Source organism: Anser brachyrhynchus, assembly GCF_964034855.1.
Source record: "Anser brachyrhynchus genome assembly, chromosome: 21".
Lineage (NCBI taxonomy): Eukaryota > Metazoa > Chordata > Aves > Anseriformes > Anatidae > Anser > Anser brachyrhynchus.
This window is the reverse complement of record NC_137714.1, coordinates 5,213,828-5,230,196: the sequence shown is the minus strand read 5'-3', so window position 1 is coordinate 5,230,196 and position 16,369 is coordinate 5,213,828. Positions and strand designations below refer to the sequence as shown.

The 16,369-nt window shown below is 47.2% G+C and overlaps 1 protein-coding gene across 4 annotated transcripts in view; it reads left to right on the top strand.

Moving 5' to 3' along the window:
• SPSB1 (splA/ryanodine receptor domain and SOCS box containing 1) overlaps positions 1 to 16,369 on the top strand; it is a 39,403-nt gene that overhangs the window by 12,087 nt on the left and 10,947 nt on the right. Inside the window, exon 1 of one of the 4 annotated variants that reach the window (XM_080563701.1) lies at positions 14,498 to 14,826. The exons of the other annotated variants lie outside the window; for them this stretch is intronic. The gene's annotated coding sequence lies outside the window, so the exon portion shown is untranslated. Of the gene's footprint in view, positions 1 to 14,497; positions 14,827 to 16,369 lie in introns of those variants that run through there. 4 annotated transcript variants of the gene reach the window in all.

Here is a 16,369-nt window from a genome sequence, read left to right as displayed (position 1 = left end):
TCTGTACAGGACTTAATCTTGTGAGTCTGGGTGACGAAACTAAAATGGCCCAGAGTAAAAATTTCATCTGTTTTCAGATATTATCTTAAAGGGTGACATTTAAAGCTGTTCATAATCAAAAAACCTGTCCAAATCTCTCTTCAGACAATGTATCTGTCTCTGTAGTAATATATCCTCTGTATGGCTCAGAGCATGAGTGCTTAACCAGTTGTTCCAGTCGCATGTGGTGAAGCAACTGGTGTGGACTGTTAGTTCATGCCTGCTTTTACCCACGGAGAGGTACCACCACTGCGTAAGCCAGCAGCGTTGGACCTGCTCCCATGGATTTGCTTCGCTGCTCCAATATAAATGATCAAGGTGCAGCTTAATGTTGGCACGGAGGTGATGAGGAAGCTACTTAAAATATGACTTGATTTACGGAGCCTGAGCGAGTCGAACTGTTTAGGAATGCGTTTCGGAGTGTGGCCCAGTAAGACAAATTAAGGGACAAATTCCACTGCAGGCTACTGTGGACGCTAACCAAAAGAGAAGCAACTGTGTGGTGTTGTAGGTACACGTTGCTAGTTTTGACCAAAGAAAAAAGCAATTTGTTCTTTATTACCATGCCTGTTATTTCCAGGAAAAAGTTGTTCTTGGATATCTGGCCACCCTATGGTGCAGATGTCCTCTGAAGGCAGCATTTGTGTTCCTGCAGCCACCGTTTGCACCATGTGCTTTATTTCATTTCAGTTTAGTTCTCTGCTTTCACAATGTGCTTTATTCCGTTTCGCTTTGGTTCTCTGCTTTCAGATCAGACTTGTCTAGTTCCAGTCACACAGGGACAAATCTTCAGGCAGCCAGGCTAGAAGAGCTTTCGAAAGTTGCTCTGTTACGTGAGGCCTTTCGCAATTCAGAGTGATGTAAAACGCCAGATGAAGCTTTTGGTAACCCTGCTTATCTCAAAACACCCATAGCAATTTCCAAGGACCCTTTCAGGTAATGGTGAAAGCAAAACATTGCATCATGTTGAGACCGTGCCCAGCTGCAGCCTTCATTCAGATGTGCGGTGTCTCTCTTCCTAATTATGGTATGTCCCAGGTCAATTATATTTAAACACAGAGTCCAACCATGTCATTAAATTTTTTTGGCTAATGACAAGGCAGAAATCTAGCGAGGCATCATCCCAGAGTGCTCTGCTGTGGGGAGTTGCTGTGTCTGTTCCAGTAAAGCTGGCAGTGTGAGCTGTCTCTTGTGTAATCCGTCTGCCAGGAATATCCTCTTAGTTCAGCACTTTACTGAGAGCTGCTGCGGGATGGCTTTTGCTTGTGTGTACGGTTGTCTTCCTGAGCGTGCCGCTGGAGTGGTTTGCTAAATGTTGACAAATGTCTCAGCACTAGCTTGTTGCATATTTATCTGGCTATCTCTTTGAATTTCTGCTCACATAACCCCTGTTTGAGCTGCATAGCTCCTGGCAGCTGCTTCGGGAACGAGGCGAACGCATCTTTCTAGAGACTGGCAGTGAGTTGGGTCAGGCTGAGTGCACTGTGTTGGCTTCTCTTGGCCTGATAGTTTCAAGCAATTTAAAGGTTAGGTTAAAGGTTTCCACGTTAGCTGTAAGCTGATCAGGGAATGGATAAAGATCCATCCTTTCCTTGCAGAAATCCTGAGCTGAAGTAACACAACTGTGTGCATGTGGTAGGCAGTGTAGGTAGCCAAAGCACACACGCAGCACTTAGATTCTGCAGCTTGTGTGTTGGCTCTGCATTTCATAGATAGCTTTAAGTGAAGCCTTTTGCTACAAAACAGCAGAGGAAGAAGGCAGCAAACAGTCCTTTCCCACCCAAAACCTCAGGATGGCAGATCAAAGTGGCTCTCAGAAAGGATGAGTCTGCATAAGATGTTTGGAGGGACTTGTCTCAGAGGTACTGAGAAGACGACAGAAGAGCCAAGATGCTTGTATGTTCCTCTCCCTGTTTAGATGGTGTGAGCAGAACCCAAGTGCTCTCTGTCAAGCTTCTTCCCAGTGGAAGCCCATACAACACAGCATGGCTTTACAGCATGGAAAAACACGAGGAGGAAAAGGCTGCCATCCCCTGCCCTGCTGCATGAAGTGCCAATAAATCCAATTAAAGCTTGTGGAGATGCGGAGCACGGTTGACATACCCTTGATGCACTTCTGTGACAAACCTCAGTGCCTCTGTGTTGCCGTACAGGACTGGACTTGAGCACAATGTCTAAAAATTCGTATTATATAACAAACTCATGACGATCCTGACTTGACTCTCTGCAAGGAACAGACCGTTCTAGGCAGACAAGAAATGCCAAGGCTTTTTTCCTTTCTTTACTGGCTGGCTTGCAGACCATTTATGCCAAAACATTCGGGAGGCGTTCTGCCATGGTGTGACTCTGCTTCCTTTCTGCTGAGGGAGATCCCTAGGAAACTGCTTTCCCTCTGGAGGCTTTGAGGGGAAGAGGGAATTGAAGGCTGTGACGGGGATGTTGTGGACTTGAGCAAGCCAAGGTGCTTGATTACACGGGGTAGCGAGTTTGGGTTTCTCTGGGCTCTTTGTATCAACTGGCTGTTGCAGCAGTTGGAGACAAAAAATTGCATCTTCCGGCTATGCTGCTGGATTTGGGAAGGGTTTTTCCATAGCTTTTATTATGTTTTACGGCTTGTTGTTGTTCCCAGATCAAACTTGAATAGAAAACATAAGGCTGCTGCCAGCTTTCTGTCACAGACACCTTTTATCTTGCATTCATCTCTTCCAAGCAGATGCTGCTTTCATTTCTTCGACTTTCTTGCTACAAGACTGAAATTAACAGCCCTCTGATGCAGGGGGAAAAAAACTGTATTTCAAAGCAAAGTACCTAGTGAACTTTAATAAAACTGTTTGTATTTTGAAGGTAATTCTGCGTCCCTTTGAAACAGATCTGGGAGCTGGAAGCTCCTGAACCCAGTTTGCTCAGCGTGCGGATCCCTCCTTGCCTGGGAACACCAGTGACCCTCCTGCTGGGGAGGGAGGTGCAGGTGAAGCTGAGCTCCTCGGGATGAGGCTGTGCCTGGGGAAGAGCTGATGGGATGTGGAGGGTTCTTCCCCAGATTGTTTTCCTCCCGGCTATTCACAAGCTGCAGTGCGTGGCTGATGCTGTCACAAGGTTGCCGACCACGTAGCTGAAGGTAGAGCACAGCAGGGGGAAGGAGCAGAGGAGAACACAAGTCTGCAGACACTTCTTGTGGCAGGGAAGCAATCCGTAGCCTCTAGCCAGACAGCCTTCTTCCCAGTCCACCCTGCCCTCCCTAGCCTTCCTGCCTTCAAAGACTTGCATTGAGCGTGAGGTTTGTGTGAACATCCAGCTTCGGGCTTTCATCTTTTCCACTTAAAAAGATGAGCTCTGTTCCTGTAAGGTGGAGCACTTCCTAAAGGGTGGTGTGGCTAAGCTGTGTGCTTTGGGAGCATTGTTTCCAAGGGGCACCTTGGCCCCGCACAGGGAGGGTGCTGGTGGGTAAGGCTGAGCCGCAGCATTGCTCATGGAGCCGGTGACTCTGGGAAATGGAGAACTCCTAAATTTAAGCCTGGATGGCTTGGCTAGCAGTCAGGACGCAAGAAACGATGCTTCTGATGTCATTTACCGTGTTATAAGAGCTATCTGATGCAGCAGAGGCACATCTAATATACAGGTTGTGGTTTCAAGACTGAATTTGAGAGTAGAGGCTGGAGAAAATACCTCCTAGAAAATAGCAGAAGCCAGGCATTTTTGGAGAGGAATTGTAGAATTAACTTTTTGAAAGTGATTATGCTTTTTGTCTGCCTGGACCAAAAAAGCTTTTTTGCAGATACAGGTGCTGATGGTATTGAAGAATTTGAGGCTTCCTAACCTGAAAGCCCATCAACTTGATTTAAAGAACCTGTGATAAATTGTGTGAACTCTTGTTTTGGATGCACATGCAGGGGTGTTGACTTCTGAAAACATCCTTTTGCTAAGTGAACAGAACAGTTTTCTAAACAGTATAAAAAAATCACTTCCTCAGTGACTCAACTGTCTCCTCTTGTGAGGTTTGTCTTCAACAGTGACACCCTCAGTCTCCACACACCTCAGGACAGGAAAGACCTGAATTTATAGCTTGAGTAAGCTGTGAAAGATCTACAGGGTCTTCATACATCAGGATGTACCTTCTTTCTTCTTTTTCAACACTGAACAAGCCCAGGGTAAAGGAATCTGGGTAAATATTGTGGAAGGCTGAGTTATTTTTCTCCATGTGGCAAGGTAAGACAATGATCTGTGAACTCTTCAAATCTCTGTTTAAATTGCTTAATGATTCACTGTCAATTAAAGGCTGTACTACATGTACTTGTTCACGACCAGAGGATTAACACTAAGTTCAGCATGAAACTGGCTGATTGAACTGGAAAGACCTGGACAGGGAAGAGGATGTATAGCTCGAAGTGTAAGGAAGAGTTTTCTTCATCATGAAGAGAGTCAAACATTGGAGCAGGTTGCCCAGAGGCTGGGCAGTCTCTAGTTTTGAAGGCTGACCACAGTCAACTGGATAAAGCTCTGATCCTGCTTGGAGGAGGAGATGGGACTGGAGACCTCCTGAGGTCCTGAAATGAGTTTGCGGAGTCCTCTCACTGGGTGATACCACTATAAGAAAGTTAACTTTTGGAAGTGGGTAGGCTCTTTAGGCTCTTTACTTAGTTGATAGACAAGGCTTATACGTACAGCCAGGCTGTAACCTGGGGGTTTTGATTGTTTATTTCCTGGGGAAGTTGGTCTGAGAACCTCTTACCATACATTTCTGTCCTATAAATCACACTGAGATACAGACAAGTTAGTTTTTTTCAAATCTCAGCATCGCCACTACCATTTCTAAACTGTGATTTAAAATATGTGTAAAAAGCTTTCTTCCAGTCTTCTCTTAATGTCACAAGTAAGCTACAAAACTTGCTGATTTCACTTCTTAACTACTGGTATTGCTGCACACACAGTAGTGGTGAGCCCTTTTTGCTTGACAGTAGTGTTGTTCCCTTTGGAGCAGGCTGTCCTTGGAAGGATAGCAGTGTTTCTAGGCTCTCAAAACAGCCACAAGCTTGCTGTTTCTCCCTCTGAGTCCATCCATAGTGTCAGGAGGATTTCTATAGCCATCATGTAGGGTTTGCATTGTCACTGCAAGTGTTGGTACAGTGCCATGTCTCAGACTCCTTTAGAAGCTCACTGCAGTGCTGTGGGCTGAACAATGCAGCCAGCTCTTGCCAGCTGTTCTGTCACCTCTGGAATGCTGGAAAAATATGGTACGAGAGGCAGAACAGATCCTTAGGGAGATGCTTTCTACTCAGTATAGTAGAAAAAGCTCCTGTTTCTTGAATCCAGAGGATGACAGATCTGAATTGCAGGATACAGCAGAGATTAATGTCAGGTGTACCTTTGGAAGGCATTTCTTCTCCCAAGCAATCCTGCTCAAGGGCTTAACAGCTGTCCTGTCTGCCTTGCAGGTTTGTTACATGACGTTAAGATAATGTGAAATGACTGCTGCTAAACTGCAGGGCTTCTTGGCTGGTTACTTGGTTTGGCTGTGACCTTGTGACTATCATAGGTCAGAGGAGCATGGCTAGCTTCGGCCCTTGACCTGCTGGTGAAAGGATGGAAGAGAAGCTGCTCCACGTGCTGAGGCAGGCTGCTGGTGGCAATGCACTGCTGGCTGAAGGAAGGAGTTCGGGGAGAAGTTGTGCTCATTGCCCTGCATCCTCTCTCTGCCTTCCTTTTGCTTAAAGCTCTCTGGATGATGTTGTGCTGTAGCGCTGGTCACTTGTAAAAGGATGCAGGCAGCAGCTGTGCAGAGATCCTTCATTGTGTACGTTAGTCTCAGTTACAGAACTTCATTCTTGCGTTTTCATTGTTATAGTGTCTGATAGGGTTAGAAAAACTCTGAAACTTCTGAAAAACTTGTGAAATCCTCAGTCAGAAAGCCCACTACAGACTGAATGCAGACTGGAAAAGGGAGGAAAACAGGGATGAACTTGGAAGTAGGCTGCTGAATGTGAAGAAAGATGCCAGCTGTGTTGATGAGGTTGGTAATGCAAAGAAACTGAAACTGGAAAAGAAGGAAAATCTAACTGCCTTCGTTGTCAGGGATAAAGCAGGTTTTGGTGGGGAGGAGCAGAATGCTGTCCTACTGGGTATCGTGTGCTGAGCCTTGGAGTTATGTCTGTAGCTTACTCAGTTTGGGACATCCTCTGTGCTCCTGTTTGCCTTCACCTCTTGCCCTAGCTCTCTCCCTGTCATGCAGTAGGTGTGCCCTTCTGCTCACTCAGAGCACTTTCTCCTTCTGGTTACCTGGTAGGTTGGTAGCAGCATCGCTGCCCATCCAAGGGGAAGAAAAGCAAGTGAGGAAGTGCTGTGCTGAGGCTCCCCAGGCTGTGCTGCAATGACACAGGGATGGAATGTGACTTCGGTTCCTCACCAGAAAGAGCTGGCTTTGCTGCTCCTGGATGTGCTGCTCTGTCCCCATAATTTTACAGAGGACAACATTCTGGTTTTGGTGCCACAGAAGCTCAGTGCTTTGCTCAGAGGGAGCAGAGATCCACTCTTGTAATGGACTGAGGTTGTGTTACCAGCGCGTGGCCCAGATTTCAGCTTGTTCTGTAGTGCTGCTCATCAGCACCAGACACTTGCACAACTTCCCCTTTGGCATAGATGTATTTGATGTAGATATGTGTACTGAAGCTTCAGACAAAATAAACCTATTTGAGGGCAGCAGGCTGAGTAATCTAGTGCTTGGCAGCTGCTCTGCTGTGGGGATTTTCGCTTTGCTGTTAGCAGTGCTTGTGACATCTTTAAATGAAAAGAGGAAGGAGGAGGCTGTAGCTGGGCAGCCCTCATTAAAGTAGCTTAAACTGCAAATGGTTTTCCTGAGGTAAGAGATCCTGCTGGATTCTGTATGTCTGCAGACAGAATAAATGGTATTGCTTTTAGGAGCAGGGGCTGATATCCTAATAACCTTCTGCGTACCTTACATTTTGAAGTCACTTCCTTGAGAAAATGCTGCTTTTGAGCATGGGATACCTAAGTCTATGTAATGCTAATACAGTAAGAGCTCAGTTCCTGTCCTCGTGCAGGTATTGTACTTGGTGAGTACTAGGCAACTTCCATCAGCTCTTGCTGGGCTCCCTGTGCATAGGGAGGTGCTGTGCTTTGCCTTGCGCTGCCCACTGAAAGCTGCACAGCAGCTCTCCTGGAGAAGAAGGCTTCTTCCAACTGCAGGAAGCGCTGGTCTAGACCATGGGTTTACTCTTCAGCCTGACTGACAAGCCCAAGCAAGATAGCAATCACGTTGCTCCCTTCATTCCTACAAACACAGCATATTTGAGAGAGGCTTTCTAAAAATCTGTCCAGGCTGAGGATAGCTAAAATGGGAGGCTCCCACTCTGGACTGGGAGTGGATAGCACAAGATGCAGCTGTGAGAAGTGCCTTTGTTCTTCCCAGCTGTCACCTAGGAAGGAGACAGATGGGGAGCTCTGGTAGGTGATGGCTGAGAACTTTAGCATGGATTTCTTCTAACACAGCTGCTGCTGCTAGCATTAAACCACAGTGATTCATCGTTAACTCACTTCAGAGGGGAAGGAGTGCTTTGTTACCAAAACCTTTTTCCTGATGGCTTGTTTTGTCCACTCTTGCAGTCTTAGCCAAAAAGAGCTTCCAATACAGGAACAGAAACTCTGGACAGAGGTAGAAACAAGCTTCATTCTTGCTGCTCACTGCTTTCTTCCACATCTACTGATTACAAGGCAACACTAATGAATAAAGCTACTTGGATGTGAGGGCTGGACGGTGTGCTAGGTAAAGTGCAAATTAGTAAATGAGGAAATAACTGAAAGAATAGAGCTCTTGTATAAGAGGGTGGCTCATTATGGATTATGTAGCATTTAATGCAAATAGCTTTGGGCATAAACGCTGACATTTAAAACTTCTGGTGGCCTAATTGTGGAGGGAATGCCTTTCTAAATGCAGCCTGTCTTAGGATGTTCCAGCTTCAGTGCTGGAGGGAAGGAGGGAGAAACATGAGGCTGATGTGGCAACTTGGCCAGGTGCTGACTCCTTTTTAGCACTGGTATTAAACTATACAGTTTTACTCCATCTGTGGAATGGCTTCTGGAGAGTAGTGCTAGCCAAAATACTGTTGCTTGCTTTGTCCCCTCTTTTGAGCTGGGACAAAGGCTTGCAGTGCCAGGCCGTGAACCAGCCTGGGGAGCAGCACCTTCCTGGATGGGTTCCCAGTTCAGTCTTAGCGTGCTTGCATTGACGCTTTTGCAAGCAGGGTGAGGAATGGGATGGGAAGGGCTGGAGGAGAGGAACTGACTAATGCAGCACTGCTCGTTGTGGCTTTCAATGCACTGGAATGACCTGTGACTGGACGGCAATCCTCTGGTCCATTAGTAACTACAGTGAAGGTATGTGTGTGTTCCTGCTTCCCTTTTTTAATCAGACTGGCTTTCGACAAAGGCTCCAGAGTAGCCGACCAGCCTAGTCAGTTTGAAACCCTTTTGAAAGGGAAACTGAAGCATTGCAGTGTTGTAACTCAGCCTTGTCAGGGCAGGTACCTTCGAGTCCTCTGCCCTTCCTGTTCATTTCCCTGACTCTGCTCCGGCTGTCCTTTGTCTATAACTCTAACTTACATTTTGAGGTGTGGTCTAAATGGCTTACTCTTCTCGTGAATTTCTGTGAAGATGGACTGCAAAGAGCTCTGGAAGACACTGGCACTTCTTCCTGTGTAGCCTTCTAACCTACAGGTCCTGAGGAGCTCATCAGAGATGCTTCCCTGCTGGTTGCATTAGCACTTGGAGCTTCCACTTGTCTTAGAGTTTCTAAGATCTTTGCAGAGCTCAAGTCAGCCCCTTGCCCTGAAGGAGCCCTTATGAGGGTAGTGCTATATGGTACCTGAGCAGAAGCCTCAATGTAATCCTTGGTTATAGAAAACTTTTTAGAAACTGGGCTGATTAACTTGTGTGGCAGCAGAAAAGCAGCATGGAGGTGGCTGCTAAAGGACGGGGAAGCTGTAAGGCAAGCACTGTTCGTGTGCTTGGTGGTTAGTCCCACAAACTAGTCTTTCAAGTGCAGCTTGTTTGTTAAACTGGGGGTTCTGTGTTTGCAGCGTGCCAAGTGGAGACTTCAGCCTTGCTGGGATGGGAGGCATTCTCTGGCAACACCGCTAGTTGATATGCCAAATCTCAATAACATAAGGAAAAGGCAATTGAGGTGGTCAGACAGGTTCAAAAGTGTACAAAAGGTGATACATGGGGCAAGGTGGAAAAGTTGCATGTGGCCTGCCTTCCTGCTCCCTGTATGACTTATTTCTGTAGTCTGCAGGCAGAGCAGAGCTGTCCCTTGAGACCATGCGAAGAAATCATAATGGTGAAAAGCCTGTGCCTCTTGCAGGTGACTTCTGTTGGGATCTATGCTAGCGTAGTTTTTCTCCTTGAAATAAGCTCTCCCAAGTCTCCAGGACATCAGTGCCTTTTTCTTAAGGCAGAGACTTTGTTCAATCAACCTGGAAACAGCTTCCAAATGGCCTTAATTTCAATATAAGCAAACCCTATCCCCAGAAAGTGTGTTATTGACACAAACAATGAGGAAAAGAATCACTTGTCGGATGCTTCAAGATTGGAAATGGTACCAGGAGCTTAAAAAAGTGACTTTACCAAATGTGACCAGTGAGACTGCAACCTGGTATGCAGCAAGTATGTCTCGCTTGGTCTGGTAAAGCATTTGAGCCAGTGCTTCTGTGTCCTCTAAATGGGTATCTGCGTGCTGAAGCACATGGAGGACTTGTTGCGCTGGCGGAGCGTGTTGTAGCTGGAGCACTGTAGCCTCCCGTAAGTTGCTCAAACAAGTGTCTCAGTGCATCGGCTGGAAACAGCTTGCTCTGCAGAATGGCCCTGCTGATGACTAACGTCTGCAGAGCGCTTTGAGCAGGAGTAGGGCTGTAGATAAAAGTATAGCAACTGCACTAACTCGGTTTCTATCTGCAGTAGCTGCATTGCTTTGTGACCTTGCTGCAGTGTTTCCTTGCCCTTCCCTCAGAGGAAGAAGGGAGTTGTCTGGGTCTTCCTACTGCTATAAAACCATAGACAGGTCCTGTCTTGGCTCAGGCACAACTGCCAAGGCACAGCTTCTTTCTATTTCCTCCGAAAGAATCTATCTGGAGCGCAGAGCTGTGGCTCAAAGCTCAACTCCCCGCATCTGATCTTCATCAGCTACAGCATGTCCCCACTCCAGCCTGTCCACAGCCTCTGTGTTGGAAAATCAAGGAATGTCTGCAATCCATTCGTATGTATTGCTAACTTGAGCCACGGGGAGAACATAGCTGGGCTGGTGTCTGAGCATGCGGCAGTCTGTCCTGCGGCACCAAGCACGATGCAGATGCTGAGTTCCACCTGGCACTGGAGTTGATCAAATCAGTTCCCTAGGCTTGTAGCAGTTGCCAGGAAATAACTTGCTAGAAACTATAGTTCAGTTGCTTCTGGAAAATAGCATTTTGCCAGTTGGCTACGAAGTGCTATTCTAGACCAGCAGGATGTTGGAGAAGAGCAAAGGGGAGAGGTGTAAGGAAGGTCACTGCTGCAGCTGCAGATGTGGGACATGGGAAGGGACGCTGGCTATGTTTCTCAGCCCTTGGCTAAGATGCGGAGCTGTCAGTTGTGTGGGATGGTAAACTTGGGACTATCCTGCCTTTGGGGAAAGAGCTTTAGTCGCTAGCTCTCTGGCCTGTTCGCTCAGCCCCCGCTCCCTGTGGCTTCTCTCAGGCCCCAGGGTGAACTTAACCATGCTCCTTGTGCCATCCGATGCCGCCTGCCCTGCTGTGCAGGTACCGATGTGCCTCTGTGGCGGTGCTCCGTAGTGGTAAGGATCTGGTTGGAGTCAGGCTTTCTGTTGTACAAGGAGCATGCACAGGGAAACCACAGCGAATTGCTCAACTCCTTTTCGCATCTGTCTGTTACAACACCAATAAATGAACCACTTCTAGCCAGAGTCTCGCTGTCCTGAGTTCAGCAGCGTTTGCTGTGTAACAGCCCTGGTCTGTGAGTAAGAGTGGAAAGGAAATGGACACATCACAGGGCAAGGAGATGAGAAGCAGTGCTGTCTGCAAGGCAGAGGTCTGAAGCCAGCTGTAGGACTGGTTTAAGCTATGTGTCCTTCTGATCCTGCTGGGATACTGAGGGCAATGCATCCTTGAAGCAGCTTCAGGAAAAACTACGAAAGAATTGCTTGAGAGTATTAGAGTAAGTAGACTCTATATAGGAAGATGGGCTAACAGCTCTCATGCCAAAAATGTATCGTCTTGCAGGGACTGAGAGCCTCTTAGAGCTGATCCCAGCCTCTATGGATACAGATTACGGTGCTCCGGCTGGCCTCCTCTACTTGAGAGGGAGGCAGGGAAACAGAGGCCCTGATGAGATGCCTTGCTACCACTTGTCCTTTCGGGAAGGGAAGTCTCCAGCCCAATGTGTTATGAAACAAGGCTGTCTGCAGTCCGTGGGGTATGCTCAGGCACGTGGGCTGGATGAAAGGTCATGGATTGTGCTGCTGGACGGGCCCTTATGTCAGTGTGGCGCGCTGATCTTAGTGCTGCGCCTGTGAGCACACGTTAGTCATAAGTGGGAGAGGCTGGGGAAGAACACATGTGCTGTTGTGGTTCTGAAGGCTCGTTAAGGATGAGCCTGTCCCTAAGCACAGGGCTCGAGTGCAAGGGAGAGCTTAGCACTGCAAATCTCGTCTGTTTTAGGGCTTGATGCCCACCAAAGATGGCATTGCCGGAGCACATAGGTGCAGCCTACTTCTGAGAAGCTCTTTTAAACACCGAGCATGGTATCTCTTCAAGGCTCTTTAACTTGCATTAGTTGGCATTTGTGCATTCTCTGGGAACTACCTTAAACAGAGCTGCAAAGAATCTAACGACCTTTCTGACATATCCCCTGAACTTCCTTTGCAAGGGAAATCTGCTTGAGTTCACTCTTTCATTTCAAGAAAATCTTAGTTTTTGTGTAACCAAAATTGCCATTTGTAACCAAGTAACCAGTATTCAATAGCAGAAAGTCTCTGGCAAGAGCTGCAGGACTCTTTCTGCCCGAGTTCCTTCCATTATTGCAAATACTTTGCAGAGCTACCTCTCCTGCTGCTCAGAAGTCCTTTCTGCTAGGATATGCAGCACTGCACTTAGCGGGAGCAGGCTAGGTAGGGGGACAGAGGAGACTTGTTCATGTCGGTTTCTAGTCAGTGGCTTACTTGAGGATGGGTTGTTCCAGATTTAGCTTACTCGGATGTGCTGACTTCTGAGTAACTTCAGTGTTGTGCTGGAGAACCAGCCCCTCCATTCAGGGTGTAAGAAGGCATACTGTCCTCATCGCACTGCCTTTCAACACTGCAAAAATAGCTAGAAAATTCTGCAGAAGCCTTCTTATCCCAAGGAGAGGTTCGTTAGAGTATTGTATTCATATGGACAAGCTGGTTCAGTGGCTACAAATCCCAGCAGTATCGTACAGTGGCAAGCTCTTGGCTTCCTCAGAAGCCTCTCCTGGGTTGTCTCAGGGTGGACGTGCTTATGCCAGCTGCCTAACGTCCAGGAGAGCAAAGCTCTTGGTATCTAAGACCATGAAACGTGCTGCTTAGGAGAACGAGGCTGTTGGCTTAGCAAGGTGGTTCGTTAGCTTTGTGGCCTGGGGAGGTCACTGCCAAACGCTAAACTTCTTGTTCTCCCCATCCCTGATGTGCTTATGCAGTTCATGTCAGGGGCCTCATTCTGCTCAAGGATGTTCCTTTCTGCTCGTTGCTGGGACACGTGCCATCTGAAACGTTCTTGCCCTACCTCTGATGATCTCAGTGACTGCAGTTTCACTTTCTGCAGAGGCCACGCAGCCCTGCCAGCAGCTAAACCTGCTGAGCCAAGCTGCTGCTGCTGCTCCTCGCTAGGTGGGGCTGGGGAAGCTGCCCCCGTGGCACTGCGGCAGCCTTCTGCATGTAGAGTGAGATAGCAAGGAGGCTCGCCAGTGCTGCCAAAACCAATGCTAGCTAATAAATGTTGCCTGCCCAGCCCTGATCTAAGAACAATTGCACAATTGCAACACTCTGAAACCAGCTCCAGCCACGTTTGGTGCGATCGTTCCTGTCATCTGCTTCGTAGCTGCTCGTTCTCTGCTAATGCAGCGCTTGGGAACTTCAGAGTAGGTAAGCTTACTCCCCCTGCAAGGCTTTGTTCAGTATTTAATGGGGTGGGAAGGGTGTTAAAGCTAGAGTGCTGGTGAAATGGTTGCACCAGGGCTGGATGAGGGGATGTCACAGCCTTGCTGTGATCACCTTCTGCAGGAGGCAGAAATGCACGCTGCAAGTGAAGCACCACAATCTTGATGCTAAGAATTAAGGCTAAATAAAACAGGGGGTCCTGATTCTCTAGGACTAAGGCTTGGATGCTGTTTACACTTGAGGCTTGCAAGTTCCTTTTTTCCCCGTGCTTTTAGGATGGCTTTGTGGCATCAATGTTCATTCTTTGCTTTTTCGCTTGGTTTTACAGAAGGCCTATGTGGTCAAGGGATCTGCTCTTAAAACTGAGGAGAAACTGTGGTGTTGAAGCAGATTCTAGAGTTCACGTCAAAGAAAGGGGGTAGCTCTGTGTGAAGGGCCTTCGGGGGTTGTGTACAAAACTAGCATGTCAGATACCTGGAACCACCTTGCACGTTCTCCAGGTAAGCTGCTGACAGCCAACTAATAAAAGCAGCAATAGTGCAGCTCCTGTCAGTTTAGCTGCTTTATCTACTAGCTTGTAGGATGAGCATTCAGCCTAAGGATTTTACCAAAATGCACCAAGTTTACTTAATGTTCTTCTGTTAAAATCATGGAAACCTAAGCAAAAGTACATGTGCTTTTTCTGTGGTCTCATTTACTAGAGCTGTGTCCTTGAGTTCAGCTTTCCAAAGGAGTAAGCAAGTAAGTGTGTAGAATATTTTCTGTCGTTACCCTGAGGTTTTCCGGACGGGAAATCTGTGGGGTAGGGCTTTGATTCACTGTCTGCAGAGTACGCTGTGTGTGTTTGAAGGCTTGGACTCTTACCTATAGAAGTAGTCTTACAAATATGGGGGGAAACATAAGCCACAGTAAACTAGAAGAAATAGGCTTGAAGTAAGACTGGATGGGAGATCAAGGAGTTTCAGGGCTTTCATGTAATGGTGTAACTGATGTCCCAGACAGGTGTTCTGGAGCTGTTGAGCTGCAGAGCAAGGGAAGACCCGTGAGGATCTAAGTGATTTTTGCAGTCAGATTCACACAACTTTCTGTGACTGACTGAAGTGCTTCTGGTCCTTCCTTCTGGTAAAGCTTGTAACTGAAGGAGAATGACTTGCCAGTACTTGACCTAATGCAAACATCTGTTTTTGGTGGCTGAGTGCCTCACAGGTGCATGCATTTTCCAGTAAGTGTTCTTTGCTTTTCATTGTTTTGGATAGGCTGCTCCTAGAACTCGATGCCCTTTGCATTTTGGGCTGAGCCATCCGTGCTGTGCAGAGGCTTTGGCAGCGCTCTGGCAGCTCAGGAGCTGGCTCGGGGGAATGTTAATGGAACCAGCAGTGACTTTCTGCATGGCTGCTACAAATGCTTTGCCTTGTGTGGAGGCATAATTGCGACTTTGAGGGCTCTCACTGCTGTGCAAGCTGCTTCCAAATGGAGCTGAAAATCTGTACAGAGCCTGTTAAAATTCCTGGGTCACTTTGAGACGGAGCTACCTGACACAACCTCCCGCTGTGTGAAAAAACTTGCATGGGAACAGCTCTTTGGCTTCAGATGAAACAATGAGGGCTTCTTGGGTGAGTGTTCCTTGGCTCGCATGCGCTGCATTGATAGCTGGGATTGCATTTGTGTGCTCGGATGAGGTGAATGGGTTTGAATGCTGGCATGGATAAGAATGAGGCGAATTGTCTTGGAACGATAGACAGCGTTTTAGATTTGGGTGACTTTTTAAACTGATCTGTGTGTGCCAAGGCACTGCTTAGCCTAATGCATGCAAGGTGTTCCCCATGTTCTGGGTGACAGGAGGGAAGTGACTGAAACCAAATTCTAGTTACTTGATTCACACCAGGAAACAAAATATCCTGCTGGGGGTAGTCGAGGCTGCTGTCTGCGTGGCATGGGCCTGCTTGGGCTCTTGGTTGTGTTCTGACAGGCTGGCTACGAGCTGGAGGCGCCACGGGCACAGGATGGTCCTGCTCAGTTGTACACAGCATGGTGGTGAACTAAATTATAGTGACTGCTTCGGGAGAGGCCTGTGATAGGCAAATGATTTTCCTAAATAGAAGTTGGAGACCAACTCTGCTCTGACTGCTGTACGCATTCTTTTCTTTGCAAAGCCTTGTTTAAAAAGGAAAAAAAAAGCTGTTTTCCAGTTAGCAGCTGGAACTTTGACACCATCCATTGAAATGTCTTTGCTATCTCCTACCTTGATCTATTTCCATCCAGCAGTAGTTTTGAAGGCTGCCATTTCTTTCTAGTATGGCAGATCTCCTTGCTCTGAACAGTTAAACCAAGGAGAGGTCTAACTCCCTGAAAATGGCAGTGAGCGTTTTGCTCTGAGACACGCTTATAACTTTGTTCTGAAGCTTTTAAGTCTAGAAGATTACCAATAAAAACAGAAAATAGCATGGGAGCAAAATGGAGCATTATGTTGATAAAGTAAAGCAGTATTCCAGCAAGCCTGAGCTGTTGATGCAATAGGTAAAAGCACTTCTACCACTTGTACTTAATCCTCTAACTTCTCAAAGGTTTTGGAGTAGCTGGCTCCCTAGCATATCCTTTCATTTATGGCTGTGTGCATCTCATAAAGCTATCCAGAGCATTAATTTGTTCGTTTAGGAGAGTAAGCTTCTCGCTCTGTCCTGCTGAAGGGAAAGTGCCTGTATTGTCTTGTGCATGGCAAAGCTTTTTTAAAAGGGGCATAATTGTACCTCCTGATCGTAGGGCGAGGTGCTACTCCGCAGTTTTAGACCAGGCAAGGGACGGTGGAGCCAGCTCTGAGCTGAAATCACTGCCTTGCCCTAATAACGAGCCATGTTGTGCTTGAATCTTGGCATATGGCGCTCAGTGTCTGACCTGCTCTCAGTCTAATTGACCCTTTTGTTGCGATCTTTTCCCCCTTTATTTCTGTTTATTCTGGCTATAGTCCTTCATCTTATGGTGTTAGTCTGCCTGGGGAAAGAGTCACAACTAAGGCAAGTGGCGACTGGCACTTGTGTTGAGGAAAGGCTGCTTTCTTTGTGGAGCAGGCAGTGAGACAGTGTCCTACCACATCCTATCAAATTTCAGAAGTCCCTGTCTTGAACTGGGGTGATCCCCTTTCTGGTGAAGAGAGGGAGA